The sequence below is a fragment of the Mustelus asterias genome, chromosome 24, assembly GCF_964213995.1.
Source record: "Mustelus asterias chromosome 24, sMusAst1.hap1.1, whole genome shotgun sequence".
NCBI lineage: Eukaryota > Metazoa > Chordata > Chondrichthyes > Carcharhiniformes > Triakidae > Mustelus > Mustelus asterias.
The window spans coordinates 51,270,390-51,291,231 of record NC_135824.1 but is presented as its reverse complement, the minus strand read 5'-3'; the positions used below and the strand labels follow the sequence as shown (position 1 = coordinate 51,291,231).

The 20,842-nt window shown below is 49.1% G+C and overlaps 1 protein-coding gene across 5 annotated transcripts in view; it reads left to right on the top strand.

The window, feature by feature from the left end:
* The first annotated feature begins 3,657 nt into the window (after positions 1–3,657).
* LOC144511386 (SERTA domain-containing protein 1-like) overlaps positions 3,658–20,842 on the top strand; it is a 31,150-nt gene continuing 13,965 nt past the window's right edge. For 4 of the 5 annotated variants that reach the window (XR_013500800.1, XR_013500799.1, XR_013500798.1 and 1 more), the window contains exons 1-2: positions 3,658–3,858; positions 18,411–18,455. The gene's annotated coding sequence lies outside the window, so the exon portion shown is untranslated. The remainder of the gene's footprint in view (positions 3,859–18,410; positions 18,456–20,842) is intronic. The other variant, XM_078241690.1, reaches the window with a different exon arrangement.

The window sequence follows — 20,842 nt, the reverse complement described above, 5'->3', positions numbered from 1 at the left end:
TGCACCATCATCATACTGATTGCAACAGTTTAATAAGAAGGCCCAATACCAACTTCTCAAGGCCAACTAGAGTTGGTCAATAAGTGTGGCCTGACCAACAACACTCACATTTCGAGAGCCCCCACCTCACAACTGATCTCGGAGCTTCGGTTGATCTCGATGTCCTTGGGATACAGGGGAGAAAAGTCGGTCAAAGGTCTGACTACTGACCAATAACTTGCCAGAAAGAATTGCCATGTGGGCTGAGATGGGCCCCATTACCCATAAGCACATACTGTCTCAGTTCACACTTGGAGAATGGCTTCTTGGGGATACCCCAATACATGTCCAAACTCCCGGAAAGGCAATTTGGACAGGCGAAAAGAGGTCCCGAAGGACAGTTCAGGACTCACGGCCCTCAAAAGAGGAGACAGCCCTGATCTAATTGAACAAGCTCGGTTGGGGGCTGATTTGCCTCCTGTGATTGTAACCATTCTGCGGATGTCTCAAAGCCTTTGCTTCACTAAGATAAAGACAAAAATACTGCAGCTGCTGAAAACTGAAACAAAAGCAGAGAATGCTGGAAAATCTCAGTGGGTCTGACAGCATCTGTAGAGAGAGAATAGAGCCAACATTTCGAGTCAGCATGACACTTCATCAGAGCTCCCTCTACACTGTCCCCATCACACGCTCCCGGAACAGGTACAGCACAGGGTTAGATACAGAGTAAAGCTCCCTCTACACTGTCCCCATCAAACACTCCCAGGACAGGTGCAGCACGGGGTTAGATACAGAGTAAAGCTCCCTTTACACTGTCCCCATCAAACATTATGTGGAGATGCCGGTGTTGGACTGGGGTAAACACAGTAAGAAGTCTCACAACACCAGGTTAAATTCCAACAGGTTTATTTGGTGGCAAAATGAACCTGGACAGGTCCAATGAACCTGGACAGGTGTCAGATCTCTCAGTGGGAGAGCATCTTGGGGATAGCGATCATAACTCTATCTCCTTTAGGCTTGCATTGGAAAAAGAGAGGATCAGGCAAGCTAGGAAAGTGTTTATATGGAGTAAGGGGAAATATGAAGACATTAGACAGCAAATTAGAGGAGTAAATTGGCAGGAGGTATTCTCGGGGAAATGTACTGAAGAGAGGTGGCAGTTTTTCAAGGAATGTCTGTCTAGAGTTCTACAGGACAACGTTCCGAGCAGACAGGGAGGTGTTGGTCGGTTAAAGGAACCGTGGTGCACGAAAGCTGTGCGGGACCTAGTCGAGAAGAAAAGGAAAGCGTACAAAAGGCTCAGAGAGCTTGGCGAAGATAGGGATTTAGAAGAGTATACGGCTTGTAGGAAGGGACTAAAGAAGGAAATTAGGAGAGCCAGAAGGGGTCACGAGAAGGCCCTGGCAGGTAGGATTAAGGAGAACCCTAAGACGTGCGATAAATATGTGAAGAGTAAAAGGATGAGACGTGACCGAATAGGGCCTATAAAAGGTGAAGGCGGGAAAGTCTGTACGGAACCAGTAGAAATGGCAGAGGTGCTCAATGAGTATTTTGCCTCGGTTTTCACAGAGGAGAAGGACCTGGGTGGATGTACTGCGGGTGTGCGGTGGACTGAAAGGATTGAGTATGTGGACTTTAACAAAGAGGTTGTGCTGGAATCTTTGAATGGCATCAAGATAGATAAGTCGCCGGGTCCAGATGGGATGTACCCCAGGTTACTGTGGGAGGCAAGGGAAGAGATTGCAGAGCCTCTGGCGATGATCTTTGCGTCGTCGATGGAGACGGGAGAGGTGCCGGAGGATTGCGGATGTGGCTCCTATTTTCAAGAAGGGGAATAGGGATAGCCCAGGTAATTACCGACCGGTGAGTCTAACCTCAGTGGTTGGTAAACTGATGGAGAAGATCCTGAGGGACAGGATATATGAGCATTGAGAGAGGTTTAGTATGCTCAAGAATACTCAGCATGGCTTTGACAAGGGCAGATCGTGCCTTACGAGCCTGGTGGAGTTCTTCGAAAATGTGACTAAACACATTGACGAAGGGAAGGCGGTAGATGTGGTTTATATGGATTTTAGCAAGGCGTTCGATAAGGTCCCCCATACAAGGCTTCTAGAAAAAGTGAGAGGGCATGGGATCCAAGGGGCTGCTGCCCGGTGGATCCAGAACTGGCTTGCCCAAAGGAGGCAGAGAGTGGGTATAGATGGGTCTTTTTCTAAATGGAGGTCGGTCACCAGTGGTGTGCCCCAGGGATCTGTTCTGGGACCCTTGCTGTTTGTCATTTTCATAAATGACCTGGATGAGGAAGCGGAGGGATGGGTTGGTAAGTTTGCCGACGACACGAAGGTTGGTGGGGTTGTGGATAGTCTGGAGGGATGTCAGAAGATACAGAGGGACATAGATAGGATGCAAGACTGGGCGGACAAGTGGCAGATGGACTTCAACCCAGATAAATGCGTCGTGGTCCATTTTGGTAGGTCAAATGGGAAGAAGGAGTACAATATAAAGGGAAAGACTCTTAGTACTGTAGAGGATCAGAAGGACCTTGGGGTCCGGGCCCATAGGACTCTGAAATCGGCCCCGCAGGTGGAGGAGGTGGTTAAGAAGGCATATGGTGTGCTGGCCTTTATCAATCAAGGGATTGAGTTTAGGAGTCCAGGGATAATGATGCAGCTATATAAGACCCTCGTCAGACCCCACTTGGAGTACTGTGCTCAGTTCTGGTCGCCTCACTATAGGAAGGATGTGGAAAAGATTGAAAGGGTGCAGAGGAGATTTACAAGGATGTTGCCTGGATTGAGTGGCATGCCTTATGAGGATAGGCTGAGGGAGCTCGGTCTTTTCTCCTTGGAGAGACGAAGGAAGAGAGGAGACCTGATAGAGGTGTATAAGATGTTGAGAGGCATAGATCGGGTGGACTCTCAGAGGCTTTTTCCCAGGGTGGAAATGTCTGCTACGAGAGGACACAGGTTTAAGGTGCTGGGGGGTAGGTACAGGGGAGATGTTAGGGGTAAGTTTTTCACACAGAGGGTGGTGGGCGAGTGGAATCGGCTGCCGTCAGTGGTGGTGGAGGCGAACTCAATAGGGTCTTTTAAGAGACTCCTGGATGAGTACATGGAGCGTAATAGGATGGAGGGTTATAGGTAGGTCTGGAAGGTAGGGATGTGTTCGGCACAACTTGTGGGCCAAAAGGCCTGTTTGTGCTGTAGTTTTTCTATGTTTCTATGTTTCTAAAAGCCACTAGCTTAGGACACTAAGGGGTTAGATACAGAGTAAAGCTCCCTCTACACTGTCCCCATCAAACACTCCCAGGACAGGTACAGCACGGGGTTAGATACAGAGTAAAGCTCCCTCTGCACTGTCCCCCATCAAACACTCCCAGGACAGGTACAGCATGGGGTTAGATACAGAGTAAAGCTCCCTCTGCACTGTCCCCCATCAAACACTCCCAGGACAGGTACAGCACGGGGTTAGATACAGAGTAAAGCTCCCTCTGCACTGTCCCCATCAAACACTCCCAGGACAGGTACAGCACGGGGTTAGATACAGAGTAAAGCTCCCTCTACACTGTCCCCATCAAACACTCCCAGTCACTCTCTCTCTCTGTCAGAGCTGCTGATATTTTTCAGCATTTTCTGCCTTTTGCCTGTTCGCAACTACAACTCCCAGGAAGCACCCTGTGGCAGCTTGGTGGGCAGGCGTTCGCGCCCGGAAGGAAGGAAAGGAGGGAGGGGGAACCAATGTCCTCCACTCCCCTGCCCCCTTCTCCCCTCCCTCCCTCTCCAGCACCTCTGTCAAAGTTGCCCCAGCAACTCGATCCGGCCCCGCGGTGGGAAGCGGCTGAGACTCCTGACACAGCCAGAGGTTGCAATGTAGCGCGGGGTGAGTTACAAAGTGGTCCATTTCATGTATCTTTCCAAAGTGGACACTTCTGTGCCGGAGATCTTCACTTGAAGTTCCTGGCCGTGTGTCTTTCTTTCCAAATAAGAATTGGTCCTTAAAGATTGAATTCAGTCTCGAAATCCGATTCTTCCCCCCCGCCGGGCCAGGCTCTTGGGTATTTTGGGAATCCCGCGATCCTGGTTTTTTAAAAAAAATTAAAACAAAAGTGGTGGTAGACATTAGAAAAAAAAAAGCCGGGGAAGGCTTGCGGGGGTAGAGTCAGAGGAAGGAGGCAAGAGGCGGTGAGAATTGCGTGAGTACTACTTGGTAAATAGCGAGTGATTCATCCCTCAAGGCTGGCAGGAGAGAGCCTTCTGGATCGTGACGAATAGAGTCGATAGATAGACTCCGCGCCGACCTTGTCCCCACCTCCCCAGTTAACCCCATCAGCACCGTTTAGAGAGAGGAGAGGGAACATTCTGGGAGTGGGTTTGTAGTCACAGGGGATGTAAAGTTGTGTGTGCGGCACTAGTGCTGGAAGTTGCTGCGGTTCAGCCTCCAGAGTGCAGCTGGGTGGTCAGTGCCCGATGGGCCAGACAGAGCTGGCAGGGCTGGGGACAGAGCTGGCAGGGCTGGGTGCTGCTGAGTGCCCGCCTTTCCATTTCCCCCCGTCTACGCCGTTTGCTTTTCTGGGCACTCGATGCCTACTGATACCACACCAGTGACCCGTCGTCCTCTTGTTGCCCCCTCCCCCTTTCTGGCCTAGGCTGTTCGACTGGATATTGTTTCCGCTTCATTTTTACACTTTCCAGCAGCTGTACCCCCACCCCTTTCTCTTATTGCTGCCCCCACTCCCCCTTTCTCCTGTTGCCCCCTCCCTTTTCCCCTGTTGCCCCCCACCTTTCTCTCATTGCCCCCTGCTCCCCCTTTCTCTCGTTGCCCCTCTGCTCCCCCTTTCTCTTGTCGCGCCTCCGTTCTCCCTTTCTCTCGTTGCCCCTCCACTCCCCCGTTCTCTCATCACACCCGCTCCCCCTTTCTTTCATCGCCCCCGCTCCCCCTTTCTATCATCACCCCCAGTCCCTTTTCTCTCATCGTCCCTGCGCTCCCCCTTTCTCTCGTCGCCCCTCCGCTCCCCCTTTCTCTCATCACACCCCCCCCCCCCCCCCCCCCCCCGCTCCACCTTTCTCTTGTTGGCAATGAGTAACTCACCACTTTATTCACCGACACCAGTCCACATGGGTGGCACGGTGGTACAGTGGTTAGCACTGCTGCCTTACAGTGCCAGGGACCCGGGTTCAATCTCGGCCTCGCGTGACTGTGTGGAGTTTGCAGGTTCTCCTCAAATATGCGTGGGTTTCCCTCTCATGCTCCAATTTCCTCCCACAGTCCAAAAATGTGCAGGTTAGGTTAATTGGCCATGCTAAATTGCCCCTTATTGTCAGGGAGATTAGCTAGGGTAAATACATGGGGTTACAAGGATAAGACCTGGGCGGGAGAGTTATCAGTGCAAGTTTGATGGGCCAAATGGCCTGCTCCTGCACTGTAGGGATTCTATGATTCTATCATCGACAAGGTAAAAGTCGGGAGTATGATTTAAAATTCTCTACTTGCCTGGATGAGCACAGTAAGTAGTTTCACAACAACAAGTTAAAGTCCAACAGGTTTATTTGGTAGCACAAGCTTTCGGAGCGCTGCCCCTTCATCAGGTGAGACTCTGAAACTCGTGCTACCAAATAAACCTGCTGGACTTTAACCTGGCGTTGTGAGACTACTTACTGTGCCCACCCCAGTCCAACGCCGGCAACTCCACATCATGCCTGGATGAGTGCAGCTCCAAAAACACTCAAGATCAACACCATCCTGATCAAAACAGCCCACTTGTTCGGCCCCTCATCCACCACTGAAATATTCGCTCCCTCAACCATCGATGCACCGTGGCAGCAGTGTATAACAGCTACGAGATGCACTGCAGCAACTTGCCAAGGCTCTTTCGGTAGGACCTTCCAAACCCACAACCTCCACCACCTTGAAGGGCAAAGGCAGCAGATGAATGGGAAGACCACCACCTGCAAACTCCCTTCCAAGACACGCACCGTCCTGATTTAGAACTGTAACGCCATTTCCTCTGTGTCACTGGGTCAAATTCCCGAACTGTCTAATGGCACTGTGGGTGTACCCACGCCACATTGACTGCAGTGGTTTGAAAAGGCAGCTTGTATGTGTTTCACTCACTGAGGGGACATGGGCATTGCTGGCTGGGCCATCACTTATTACTCATCCCTGCTCTCCAAAGGCAATTTGAGACTCAACCACATTGCTGGGGGGATCTAATTGAAACTTACAGAATACTGAGAGGTCTGGATAGAGTGGACGTGGAGAGGATGTTTCCACTAGTGGGAGAGACTAGAACTCAAGGGCACAACCTCAGAGTGAAGGGACGCTCCTTTAAAATTGAGATGAGGAGGAATTTCTTCAGCCAGAGGGTGGTGAATCTGTGGAACTCATTGCCACAGAGGGCTGTGGAGGCCAGGTCATTGAGTGTCTTTAAGACAGAGATAGATAGGTTCTTGATTAATAAGGGGATCAAGGGTTACGGGGAGAAGGCAGGAGAATGGGGATGAGAAAAATATCAGCCATGATTGAATGGCAGAACAGACTTGATGGGCCAAATGGCCTTATTCTGCTCCTCTTTCTAATGGTCTTATGGAGTCACATGTAGGCCAGACCAGGATAGGATGGCAGATTTCCTTCCTCTAAAGGACATTAGTGAACCTCTTTGTTGCTTTGGAGAAAGGCAGAGGTGTGACTGGTGACAGGATTTTTGGGGTAAGATTTAATTTAAAGTACTTTTTCACGGGTGTTATTTATTTATTTAATTATTTTTAAATTTTGGCGTGAAACCGGCAGTGGCCGCGGGGTTTACTGGGAAGGGTCTTTTGAGTTTTTTTTAGTGCACGGGAGGATTAAAAGGCAGGCCCCACTATCTAACGGGCAGCGTTGGGAGCGGGCAGCGGAGTGAGAGGGAGCTGAGTGAGAACTGAGGGGCTTTGGCTCATCGGGCTTAGGCAGAAAGGGCGAGCAGGGGTGAGTTTCTTCTTTTTAATTTATAATTTACTTTTCTCTGTGTACCTTGGAAGAAAGGGTGAAATATGAGTGTTAAGCCAGTGTGTTGCTCGCAGTGCAGTATGTGGGAGGTCCTGGAGGCAGCTGGCCTCCCGGACATCCACATCTGTGAGGGGTGTGTCGAGCTGCGGTTCCTGAGGGCCCGTGTTAGGGAGCTGGAACTGCAGCTTGACGATCTTAGGCAGGTGAGGGAGAATGGGGAGGTGATAGACAAGAGCTATCATCAGGTGGTCACACCAGGGCCACGGGAGGAGGCCAAGTGGGTGACAGCCAGGAAGGGTAAAACACGGGTGTTTGACAACACCCCGGTGGAAGTGCCCCTACATAACAAGTACTCCTGTCTGAGTACTGTTGGGGGGGACAGCCCATCTGGGGGAAGCAACAGTGGCCGTGTCTCCGGGATGGAGTCCGGCCCTGTAACTCAGAGGGCTAAGGAAAGGAGGAGGAAGGCGGTATTAATCGGGGACTCGACAGTCAGGGGGACGGACAGGCGATTTTGCGGAGGCAGGCGGGAGTCTCGCATGGTGGTCTGCCTCCCTGGGGCTGGGATCCAGGATGTCGCTGGGCGAGTCCCAGAAATCCTGAGGTGGGAGGGAGAGGAGCCGGAGGTAGCGGTACATATTGGTACCGCTGATGTGGGTAAGAAGGGGGAAGGGAACATGAAAAAAGAGTATAGGGAATTAGGGAGACAGTTGAGAAGGAGGAAAGCAAAGGTAGTAATCTCGGGATTGCTGCCTGTGCCACGGGAAGGTGAGGAAAGGAATGGAGTGAGGTGGAGGATGAATGTGTGGCTGAGGGAATGGTGCAGGGGGCAGGGATTCAGGTTCCTGGACCATTGGAACCTCTTTAGGGGCAGGTGTGACCTGTATACTAAAAACGGGTGGCACTTGAATCCCAGGGGGACCAATATCCTGGCAGGAAGGTTGGCTAAGGCTACAGGGGAGAGTTTAAACTAGATAGGTTGGGGGGAGGGGATCAATGTGACGTGACTGAGAGTGAGGAAGGTAGCTCGCAAACAGAGAAGGGTTATAGGAAGTGCAAGAGGGCAGGTGGACTGGGAACAGAGAAGGGGAGAGGTCAGACCATAGGATTGAGAGGTGTCTACTCTAATGCCAGGAGTATAGTGAATAAACAGCTAGCTAAAGGAGGAGAGGGCTTGGGAGATGTTAGTAGCGCTTCAACAAACCGGGTCCAGATAAAGGCTGGCATAAAGACACTTTGCCTGAATGCACGAAGCATTTGAAACAAAGTAAATGAGTTGATGGCACAAATCCATACAAATGAATATGATCTAGTGTCCATCACAGAAACGTGGTTGCAGGGTGACCGAGACTGGGAACTGAATATACAGGGTTATCAGGCATTTAGGAAGGATAGACAGGTAGAAAAAGGAGGTGGGGTAGCTTTGTTAATAAAGGATAATATCAGGACAGTAGTGAGAGACGACATAGGCTCTAAGGAGCAAAACGTGGAATCGTTGTGGGTGGAGATAAGGAATAGTAGGGGGAGAAAGACACTGGTAGGCATGGTCTATAGGCCCCCAAATAATAACTTAGAGGTGGGGAGGGCTATAAACAAGCAAATAATGGATGCGTGCAAAAGTGGAACGGCAATTATCATGGGGGATTTTAACCTACATATTGATTGGTCGACTCAAATTGGACGTGGAGGGCTTGAGGAAGAGTTCTTGGAATGCTGTCGGGATTGTTTCATTGAACAGTATGTTACAGAACATACGAGAGAGCGAGCTATCTTGGATCTGGTTCTGTGCAATGAGACAGGTAGGGTTAAGGATCTTCTTGTGAAGGATCCTCTTGGGATGAGTGATCATAATATGGTGGAATTTCTGATACAGATGGAGGGTGAGAAAGTAGGGTCCCAAACCAGTGTCCTCTGCTTGAACAGACGGGAGTACGATAGGATGAGGGTGGAATTGGCTAATGTAGACTGGGCGAGCAGACTGGTAGGTAGGACAGCTGAGGAACAGTGGAGGATTTTTAAGGAGATTTTTTAAAGTACTCAGCAAAAATATATTCCGGTGATAAAGAAGGACTGTAAGAAAAAGGATAACCGGACGTGGATAACGAAGGAAATAAAGGAGAGTATTAAAATAAAATCAGATGCGTACAGAGTGGCCAAAAATAGTGGAGAATTAGTGGATTGGGAAAGCTTTAAAGAAAAACAAAGAACGACTAAGAAAGCGATTAAGAAAGGAAAGATAGATTATGAAACTAAACTAGCTCAAAATATAAAAAATGATAGTAAAAGTTTTTACAAGTATATAAAAAGGAATAGAGTGGCTAGAGTGAATGTTGGACCCTTGGAAGATGAGAGGGGGGATTTAATAGTGGAAAACGAGGAAATGGCTGAGACTTTAAATAAGTTTTTTGTGTCGGTCTTCACGGTGGAAGACACAAATAGTTTGCCGAATATTAGAGATCGAGAGTTGGTGGGAGGGGAGGTCCTTAATACAATTACTGTTACTAAGGAGGTGGTGCTTGGTAGACTAATAGGACTGAAGGTAGACAAGTCCCCGGGCCCGGATGGAATGCATCCCAGGGTACTGAAAGAAATGGCTGAGGTAATAGCAGATGCGTTAGTAGTAATTTATTAAAATTCGCTGGACTCTGGGGTAGTGCCGGCTGACTGGAAAACAGCTACTGTTACGCCGCTGTTTAAAAAAGGAAGTAGACAAAAGGCGGGTAACTACAGGCCGGTTAGCTTAACGTCCGTAGTTGGGAAGATGCTAGAGTCCATTATTAAAGAGGAAATAACAGAGCACCTGAATAAGAATGGTTCGATCAAGCAGACGCAGCATGGATTCATGAAGGGAAAGTCGTGTTTGACGAATCTACTGGACTTTTATGAAGATGTCACTAGTGCGGTTGACAGAGGGGAACCGGTGGATGTGGTGTTTTTAGATTTCCAGAAGGCGTTCGATAAGGTGCCTCACAAAAGGTTGCTACAGAAGATTGGGGTACACGGAGTTAGGGGTAAGGTGTTGGCGTGGATTGGGGATTGGCTATCTAACAGGAAGCAGAGAGTTGGGATAAATGGGTGCTTTTCTGGTTGGCAGTTGGTGACCAGTGGCGTGCCGCAGGGATCGGTGCTGGGGCCTCAATTGTTTACCATTTACATAGATGATCTGGAGGAGGGGACTGAATGTAGGGTATTCAAGTTTGCTGATGACACGAAGGTGAGTGGGAAAGCGAATTGCGTGGAGGACGCGGAAAGTCTGCAGAGAGATTTGGATAGGCTGAGCGAGTGGGCGAGGATCTGGCAGATGGAACGTTAGCAAATGTGAGGTTATCCACTTTGGAAGAAATAATAGTAAATTGGAATATTATTTAAACGGAGAAAAATTACATCGTGCGACTGTGCAGAGGGACCTGGGGGTCCTTGCGCACGAATCGCAAAAACTCAGTCTGCAGGTGCAGCAGGTGATCAAGAAGGCGAATGGAATGTTGGCCTTTATCGCGAGGGGGATAGAATATAAAAGCAGGGAGGTCTTGCTGCAACTGTACAAGGCACTGGTGAGGCCGCAACTGGAGTACTGTGTGCAGTTTTGGTCCCCTTATTTGCGAAAGGATATATTGGCCTTGGAGGGAGTGCAGAGAAGGTTCACCAGGTTGATACCGGAGATGAGGGGTGTAGCTTATGAGGAGAGATTAAACAGATTGGGTCTGTACTCGTTGGAGTTTAGAAGGATGAGGGGTGATCTTATAGAGACATATAAGATAATGAAGGGGCTGGATAGGGTAGAGGTGGAGAGATTCTTTCCACTTAGAAGGGAAACCAGAACTAGAGGACACAGCCTCAAAATAAGGGGGGCCGGTTCAGAACAGAGTTGAGAGGGAACTTCTCTCAGAGGGTAGTGAATCTCTGGAATTCTCTGCCCATTGAAGTGGTGGAGGCTTCCTCGTTGAATATGTTTAAATCACAGGTAGATAGTTTTCTGATCGATAAGGGAATTAGGGGTTATGGGGAGCAGGCGGGTAAGTGGAACTGATTCGCTTCAGATCAGCCATGATCTTGTTGAATGGCGGGGCAGGCTCGAAGGGCCAAATGGCCTACTCCTGCTCCTATTTCTTATGTTCTTATGAACCAGATGGGCTTTTCCGACAGTTGACAATGGTTTCCGCGTCAAAACTAGACTTCTAATTCCGGATTTTTTTTATTGAATTCAAATTTCACTATCTGCCATGGCGGGATTCGAGCCCAGATCCCCAAATCTAGTCCTGGGTCTCTGGACTTTTAGTCAAGTGACCATACCATTGTGCCACTGCCTCCCCAAGCTCACCGCCACCTTCTCAAGGGTAATTAGGAATGGGCAAGAAATAAGTCAGCGATGCCTGCTTCTCTTGACAGAACGGAAAAAAAACCAACGCTGGGGGATTCAACTAACATTGAATTACTCTCCAGTCTGCGGCAATTATAAATAAACTGTTATTCTGTTAATTTGCCTAACAAATTAATCCATCAAATTATTAATATCAGATCTCAAGTGATTCTGCTTGCTCTAGAACAGGAACAGGTGCCGGAGCGCGGCGACTAGGGGGTTTTTCACAATAACTTCATTGCAGTGTTAATGTAAGCCTACGTGTGACACTAATAAATAAAACTTAAAACTGGAGATAAATTATTGCCAACAAATAAATAAAGGCAGGAAAGAGCAGTTCAGGCAGTGTGTCAGGACTTTTTGTGGGTGTTTGTGGACAGTAAGAATGTCCTGGATCACCTCGAGTGGAGTGCCAGTCTTTGATTTATGTACTCAAGCCCTGGGAGTGGGTCTTGAATCCCTAACCTTGTGGCTCAGAGACAAGAGTGCCACCGAAAGAGCCACAGCTAACACGGTGCAGTACTGAGGGAATGTTGCACCATCAGATGTCTTTTCGATGAATATTTAAACTGAGGCCCCATCAGTACTCTGAGGTAGACACGTAAACATCTGTGGGGAGGCAATGGCTGAGTGGTATTATCCCTAGACTATTAATCCAGAAACTCAGCCAATGTTCTGGGGACCTGTGTTCGAATCCCGCCACGGCAGATGGTGGAATTTGAATTCAATAAAAAATATCTGGAATTAAGAATCTACTGATGACCATGAAACCATTGTCGATTGTCGGAAAAACCCATCTGGTTCACTAATGTCCTTTAGGGAAGGAAATCTGCCCTCCTTACCTGGTCTGGCCTACATGTGACTCCAGAGCCCACATGGTTGACTCTCAACTGCCCTCTGAAATGGCCTAGCCAGCCACTCAGTTGTATCGATCGCTCAACCCACACCACATGGACTGCAACGTTTCTAGTCGGCAGCTTCTCAAGGGCAACTAGGGATGGGGAATAAATGCTGGCCAGCCAGCGACGCCCATGTCATGGAATCATAGAATCCCTACAGTGCAGAAGGGGGCCATTCGGCCCATCGAGTCTGTACCGATCACAATCCCACCCAGGCCCTATTCCTATAACCCTTCATATTTACCCTGCTAATCCCCTGACACCATTGTCAATTTATTATAGCCAATCAACCTAACCTGCACACCTTTGGACTGTGGGAGGAAACCGGAGCACCCGGAGGAAACCCACACAGACACGGGGGGGAATGTGCAGACGCCGCACAGACAGTGACCCGAGGCTGGAATTGAACCCGGGTCCCTGGCGCTGTGAGGCAGCAGTGCTAACCACTGTGCCACCATGCCGCCCCTACGCGTCCTACGAATGAATACATAAAAGCTATTTTGGAGAAGAACTGGGGAGTTATCCCAGAGTCTTGGCCAATATTTATCCCTTAACCAACATAACAGAACAGACCTAACTGGTTATTATCACACTGTTGATTGTAGGAGCGTGTTGTGTGCAAATTGGTTGCCCTATTTCCTACATTAGAACAATGATTACATCCAATGATCATGAAAGGCACTCTATCATAGAATCCCTACAGTGCAGAAGGAGGCCATTCAGCCCATCGAGTCTGCACCGACTCTCTGACAGAGCATCCCATCCAGCCCTTATGCCTGTAAGCCCACATATTTACCCCGCTAATTTCCCCTAACCTACACATCTAAGGGGCAATTTAGCCTGGCCAGTGCACCTAACCTGTACCTTTCTGGACCATGGGAGCAAACCGGAGCACCCGGAGGAAACCCACGCAGTCATGGGGGCAAATTCCACATAGACAGTCACCCAAGGTGGGAATCGAACCCGGATCCCTGGCGCTGTGAGGCAGCAGTGCTAACCACTGTGCCACTATAGCGCCCAAATGCATTTCTTTTTGAACATTTACCTTGTGTCCCCTCTCAATCCTTGCTAATGAAGAGCAAACTGAGTACTCAATCCTTCCTCATACATCAATCATTCCCTTAACACCCACTTGCAGTTACAGAGTGCCTTTAACATGTCCCTAAATGAAACCAGGTAAAAACAAACATTTTATGCCACCTGAGAAACATTGGGACAGATGATCAAATGCTTGATCAAAGAGTTAGGCTATAAGGAGAATCTGTCAAGGAGGGAGAGATGGGGGATTGTGGAAAGGAATTCCAGAGTTTAGGAGCTAGGCAGCAGCAGACTCTGGGTTCAACAGTGTCGTACCCGCGTCATGCAGTGGGATGAGTCAGCCCTGATTCATGAGTAGTCTCTTCGCCTGCCTTTACCACCCCCACTCATCCCTTCAGATTCCTCCAGGTAGAAATATCAATTATCCCGTTAACTCTTGTGTCCCCATTTCTCCTGTAATCTCCCATTTTAATTCGGTAAGGCATGTGGAGTCGGTGGAATGTTGGCTGGACGGATAGAAAATTGCAAATTCAGCAAATTGGGGTTTATGCCGGTGTGAATTTACAGCGGGATCTTCAGCTGCCCGCCCTGAAGGGTTGGGAATCCCATTGGAGACTCACTTGCATCCCACTAAAGGCTTGCAAATGAAGGTCCAGCCACCCACGTCTGATTCTCCGTGGTGTAAGTGGAAAAACACGCCAGTGCGAAACACACTTGGGACAATGTGGCGTGCAGGTGTCGGGACTCACCTCCAGAGTTCAGGATGAAGGCCAATGGCAACCCTGGGCCCCAGAACAGCACAGTAGGGGGACCATGGACAGGTGGTCCTTCCAGATTCGGTGTCCTGGAGGGGGCACATCTTCCAGTCTCAAAATGCTCCTGGAGATCCATCCTGCTTCTCAGGAGATGCATCTTTTCGGTCTCAGAGTGCTCGCGGTGATTCATCTTCATTCTCAGGAGGTCCACCTTCCTTCTTCAACAGTGGGTCAGTGATATCGGGCACCTCTCCAATCAGGCACCCGGACATGACGGCGGACAATGTACCATCAGGCCTGCCCCACCACGGAATATGGTGCAAAACACCCGGCTGCATAATTAATTAGGTCAGGGCCGGAATGTTTGACGTATTTTCCCGCCAGCCTCCACTGCAGGAAACGCTCCATGTTCCCGTCCCGCCATGGGACATAATCCCCAGATGGGAGAATTCAGCCGGGAGAATCTACAAGACACCTGTGAGGCTGGCTTTATCATATAATGCAGAAATCTGGGCAAGAAGGCAGGAATGACTGAGATGCGGATGCCGTGATGGATGTGTGGAGTAACAAGAAGGGCGACACGGTAGCACAGTGGTTAGCACTGCTGCCTCACAGCGCCAGGGACCCGGGTTCGATTCCTGGCTTGGGTCACTGTCTGTGCGGAGTCTGCACGTTTTCCCCGTGTCTGCGTGGGTTTCCTCCGGGTGCTCCGGTTTCTTCCCACAGTCCAAAAGATGTACTGGTTAGGGTGCGATTGGCCGTGCTAAATTCTCCCTCAGTGTAACCAAACAGGCGCCGGAGTGCGGCGACTAGGGGGATTTTCACAGTAACTTCATTGCAGTGTTAATGTAAGCTGACTTGTGACACTAATAAATAAACTTTAAAACTATTTAAACTTTTAAAAAAAGAAACAGGAACCGGCACAGCAGGGGGTCAGTGAAGATTCTGGGAGCATTGAGGGAAGTAGCCGAGAAGAGATTGACATGGTTAAAGCACCATAGAATCCCGACAGTGCAGAAAGAGGCCATTCAGTCCATAGAGCCAGCACCAACAACAATCCCAGAGGAGGAGATGGAGAAGAATAATCAGCTGGCATTGTGGCGATCGATCCCAAGTAAAATGGGAGAAGCCAAGAAAAGAATACAGTTCTTGGGAAAACTTCAATAGGTTGGGGCTTCTTTTTCCTTTGAACTTGGAAATCTGATAGTTACATCAAGCCTACAGACCAAAAACAGCCCATAGGCCCCAACTGGTCTGTGCTGGTGTCTATTCTCCAAGGGGGCCTCTACTTTTTCCCCCATCCAACCCTGTTCGTATACCCTTCCATTCGCTCTCTCCCTCTAGCTTACTCTTAAACCCATGTGAGCTATTTGCCTCAACTACCGTGGGTAGTATTGTGCGATTGATTGTCATTGCCATCTGGATAAAGAACATTTTCCCGAATGGCCTTAAAGTTTATTTATTTGTGTCGCAAGTGAGGCTTACATTAACAATGCAATGAAGTTACTGTGAAAATCCCCCAGTCGCCACACTTCGGGTACACTGAGGGAGAATTTGGCATGGCATGGCCAATGCACCCTAACCAGGACTGTGGGAGGAAACCGGAGCACCCGGAGGAAACCCACACAGACACGGGGGGAGAACGTGCAAACTCCGCACAGACAGTGACCCAAGCTGGGAATCGAACCCGGGTCCCCTAGCGCTGTGAGGCAGCAGTGCTAACCACTGTGCCACCGTGCCCCCGGGAATCGAACCCGGGTCCCCTAGCGCTGTGAGGCAGCAGTGCCAACCACTGTGCCACCCGTACTGTTGGATTTATTCGGAACGGCTACATATTTAGCCGGTGATCAGTTGTGATTACCGCCACGAGCTGTAACAATTTCCTCACTTCTCTCCTGTTTAACCCTTTCAGAAAAGATCCCCTCAGTTTTTCATGATAGTTCAGACCCCTCAGCTTTGCTATTATCCCCATGAATATTTATTTTTGCATTTCTCCAACACCAAAACTGGGCTCAGGACTCTAAACCTGGTTTAGCCAATGATCCGTACAAGCTGATCTAGAGGTTTTGAAAATCAGTTTTAAACGTGTTGGGAAGAGTAGGTGTAGGACATATGTTTCAGCTTGTGGGATAACCCAAAATCAGAGTTCAAGATAGTTACTAACATCCAAATTTAGTTGGATAGTTACTAACAATCCAATATTAGGAGCAATTTCTTTGAATTGGTTAGAATGTGAAATTAATAGCCACAGGAAGTGGTTGAGGCAAATAGCCTCAATGCTTTCAAAAGAAAACTAGCTGAGTACATGAGGAATAGACAGATATGCTGAGGGACTGATTAAGGTAGATGGAATAGGAGGAGCTACAAGTGGAATAACTGGGCTGATTTGGCCCGATCCTCTGCTGTAAATTCTATTTAATGCTGTCATATTTATTTCTAGGTTATTTAGCTTTTTTAAAATGAACAGACTAGAAGCAAACACACACAACTCCAGATGTGGTCTGATTGGAACTCAATCTGGTTTTAAAACGACCTCTCTGGATTTACAGTGTTTGTCGGGCTATTTTCTATATTCTGTCTGCAAGCAAGGTGTAAAAAGTTCACATATACTCGAGTGTTTCAGCTATGAAGAGAGGCCAGCTAGGCTGGGGTTGTTTTCCTTGGAGCAGAGAAGCTAAGGGGGAACCTGATTGGGATGTACAAAATAGACAAAATACATAAAAGATTTTAAAGTTTATTTATTAATGTCACAAGTAGGCTTACATTCACACTGCAATTAAATTACTGTGAAAATCCCCTAGTTGCCACACTCTTGGTGCCTGTTCCGATACACTGAGGGAAAATTTAGCATGGTCAATGCACCTGATGGGCTGAATGGCCACCCTCTGCACTATATGGGCGCTCTGGTTTCCTCTCACAGTCCAAAGATGTGTAGGTTAGATGGATTGGCCATGCTAAATTGCCCCTTCGTGTCCAAAAATGTGCAGGTTAGGTGGATTAGCCATGCTAAATTGCCCCTTGGTATCCAGAGATGTGCAGGTTAGGTGGATTGGCTATGCTAAATTGTCCCTTAACCTGCTCCTGGGTCTAGCAACGCATTCCATCAACAGGTCCAGGCAGTGGGCGATCAAGGGGGTCGTCCAACCTGACTGTCTGCCCCTCTACCACGGCTATATTCGCAGCCAGGTGTCCCTGGAAAAGGAGTATGCGGTGTCCGAGGGCACAGTTGATGTCTTCTGTGCCCACTGGGCACCTCAGGGACTGGGATGTATTATTGACTCCTCTAATCACATTTTAATTTGATGTTTTAAGTTTCCTTTCCGCTTTGATTTTTGTTTCGGGGGCGGTTCCCCCTCCTTTTGAGTTGTCCCTAAGTTAATTTGATTTCATTTATTTGGTTGGCACACTAAAAGAGCTACTAAATTTCCCCTTAGTGTCCAAAGATGTGTAGATTAGGGCGATTAGTGGGTTAAATATGTGGAGTTACAGGGATAGGGCCTGAGTAAGATACTCTGTGAGAAGTTGGTGCAGACTCGATGGGCCGAATGCCCTCTTCTGCACTGTAGGGATTCTATATCCCTTGGTCCTCTCAGCCAGCAAGGATCTATCTGTCTCAGCCATGAGCACTCTCTCTCGCTGGGCTGATTTTTTTTTTACTGTCCTGCTCTGATAGTCGTGACCTGGGATGAGTCAGCTGTGATTCACGTGTAGGTTGCTTTCAGCCCCCACCTGGTCCCTGCCTCCTCCTCCAGTTCCAAATCGCAATTGTCCCATTAACTCCTTGCGCTCCCCCCGCCAACACTCCGTCCCTGCAATATCTCCACTGCTCTGATCCCCAGTGGTTTTGATATTTGCGGGCAGCTGCTTTTCTTTAATTACTTGTAGTGCAGAGGTTCCCCCCCCCCCCCCTCCCGAGGGACTGGGAGTCACGCCAGGCTGGGAGAAAGGAGGCTGGCACCCAGTTTGGATGGGGTTTTTTTTGTTGGTGCCAAATTGTGCTTGCATTTTAAGAATTGACGAACCGCGGTAGGGAGGGATGGATTGGAATTCTTAACCTCTCTGTTGCTCTGAGTGGATTTTGGACATTTTGCAATGAAGCTTGTCAGAAAGTGGGCCACCGAGTCTGATTTGGATGCAGCCAGCTGGCTTGAGGATACAATTCGTGGAAAGACAGGGAGTTTTAAAACCATCTCCTATTCCCCCCCCCCCCTTGCTTGGGGAGTGGGAGTTGCTGTCAGTGGAGCAGTAAAAATCAGTGAGTGGCTGTGGACTGCTGGAGGGGTGGGATCATGGCTCCTTAACTTTCTGTTTCACTTCCTGTGTGTGTGGGTTGGCTTTACTCTATATCATGTGATAGGGGTGGGAGTCTCTCTCTCAGCTGCTCTCTCTCTCTGACAGGAACCAGTCGGCACGGATCCAGGCAGCTAGGGGCATCCCTGACAGGTAGGTAGAATGCTTTTAATGGTCTCGACCTGTTTAAGGGGAAGCTAGCAAGTAGAAAGGAGCAGTTCTGGGGGGAGCGTAAAACGCTAGCACCGATCAGTTGGGCCGAACGGTCTGTTTCCCAGGGAATGAAGTGGCAGGGGCTGTTGTTCCTCAACCCGGCTTCTTCTCTCCAGATCTCCTAAGAGTGGACGTTTGGTGGTCATTCCCAAGCTGTGTCTGGGGTTGTGATCGAGATTGGCCATTTCTCTCTCTCCCTCCCTCTGCTTCCTAAGGCTGAGAATGGGGATTCGGGTTTCCCCATCCCATGGAGCGGGAGTTTTGGTTTTCTAAATTCTTTGCGCCAGGTTTTATTTGTCACTTGCTGTGCAAGCCCAGCCTGACACATCTCCGGGAATCGGTCGAGTGACGATATCACTCTGATGGGGGTAGGTTTAAGCTGGACAGCTTCCCCACCCCACTATCCATAGCCACTGAGAGGGATCTCTTAGTGGCTATGGATGGGGGGTGGGGAAAGCCCGCTCTTCTTGCCCCAGTTGAGGGAAGTGTCTGGCTAGTTCAGATTGTTTTATTTAGCCCCCTTCTCCCTGTCTCTGAAAAGCTCCAGTTTTCTGGATGCCCTGTTTCCTGGTCTGATTGTAACTCCCTCCCACTCCCTCACTATGGTTAGCACTATTCCGCTAGTTGCATTATTACCTTTTCAAGGCAACTGGATGAGTCACACTCCTGAGTCTCTGGGTGATATCGGGATCTGAATATTGGGACTGAGAATCAAGTGATTTGTAATTATTGGAACTGGTGGCTGTTACAACGGACAGTTATCGGTCTTCCCTGCCTCCCTCCCCTATGTTAACAGGTTTAAAGTTTATTTATTAGTGTCACAAGTAGGCTTACATTACCACTGCAATAAAGTTACTGTGAAAATCCCCTAGTCGCCACACTCCGGCGCCTGTTCGGGTACACTGAGGGAGAATTTAGCATGGCCAATGCACCCTAACCAGCACGTCTTTCGGACTGTGGGAGGAAACCGGAGCACCCGGAGGAAACCCGTGCAGACTCTGCACAGACAGTGACCCAAGCCAGGAGTTGAACCCGGGTCCCTGGCGCTGAGAGGCAGCAGTGCTAACCACTGTGCCGAAGAAAATAAAGCAAAATACTGTGGAAATCTGAAACGAAAACAGAAAATGCTAGGAAAAACTCAGCATCACCATCTGTGGAGAGAAAGAACAGCGTTAACCAAACATTGATTATTTTCTCTCCCCACAGATGCTGCCAGACCTGCTGAGTTTTTTTTCCCCCAGCAGTTTCTATTTTTGTTGGAAAGTTAGGGCCTTGGTTTAACCGCTCATTTGAAAGGCAGCACATCCGTCAGTGCAGCACTCCCCTCAATACAGCAGTGAAACGTCAGCCTGGATTTTGTGCTCGGCTCTCTGGGGTAGGTACTTGAACTCCCACTGGCTGGACTGGAAGCAGGAGTTCCACCCATTAAGATATGGCTGACACCCCAGGAGTCAGATATGCTGGGAGTTAGAATTGGGGAGGGGGTCTCCAGCTTCTCGGCATTCGAGTGCATATAAATGTACAGAGCTCTCGGTGGCTTGAAAGGCCCGATTAGAAGTGTGTCCTCTAGTCACACGTTTGCATCCTGGGGTCTGACTGGGAATGGACAGTGGGAGTAACTAAGACTTGGCTTCACCCTGACGCTTGCCATCAGGGGTCACAGGGCTGGAATCTACAGTAGGTACCCTGGCTGCTTTCATCCCATTTAAAGGTACCATGCTAGTCAGACTCCGAATCATAGAATCCCCTCCAGTGTAGAAGGAGGCCAGTCGGCCCATTGAGCCTGCACTGACCACAATCCCACCCAGGCCTCAAACCCATAGCCCCACGTTTTTAGCCTGCTAATCCCCCTCACACTAAGGGGCAATTTAGCCTGGCCAATCCACCTAACCCGCACACCTTTGGAGTGTGGGAGGAAACCGGAGCACCCGGTGGAAACCCACGCAGACACGGGGAGGCCGTGTGAACTCCGCACGCGCACAGTCACCTGAGGCTGGAATTGAACCTGGGTCCTTGGCGCTGTGAGGCAGCAGTGCTAACCACTGTGCCGTTTGAGGTTATCCTGGGTTGTAAGACAGGATAATCAAAGACATGGAGGTAATTCCTTATTCGGTACTGTACACAGGACAGTAGTATCAAGTTAAAGGGGTAATATACTCTTTATTCTGTACTGTATATTGGAGCAGTAGTAATCATCCAGTGGCTGTGAACAGTTGAAGTGTGAGCAATGGTTCAGTGCCTGATCAGTGAGCTCTCTGTGGTGGGGGCACCAGAAGCACAGTGACCCCAAGTTGTAATTGTTGAAGGAGGGGTAAGTGGGGGTGGGG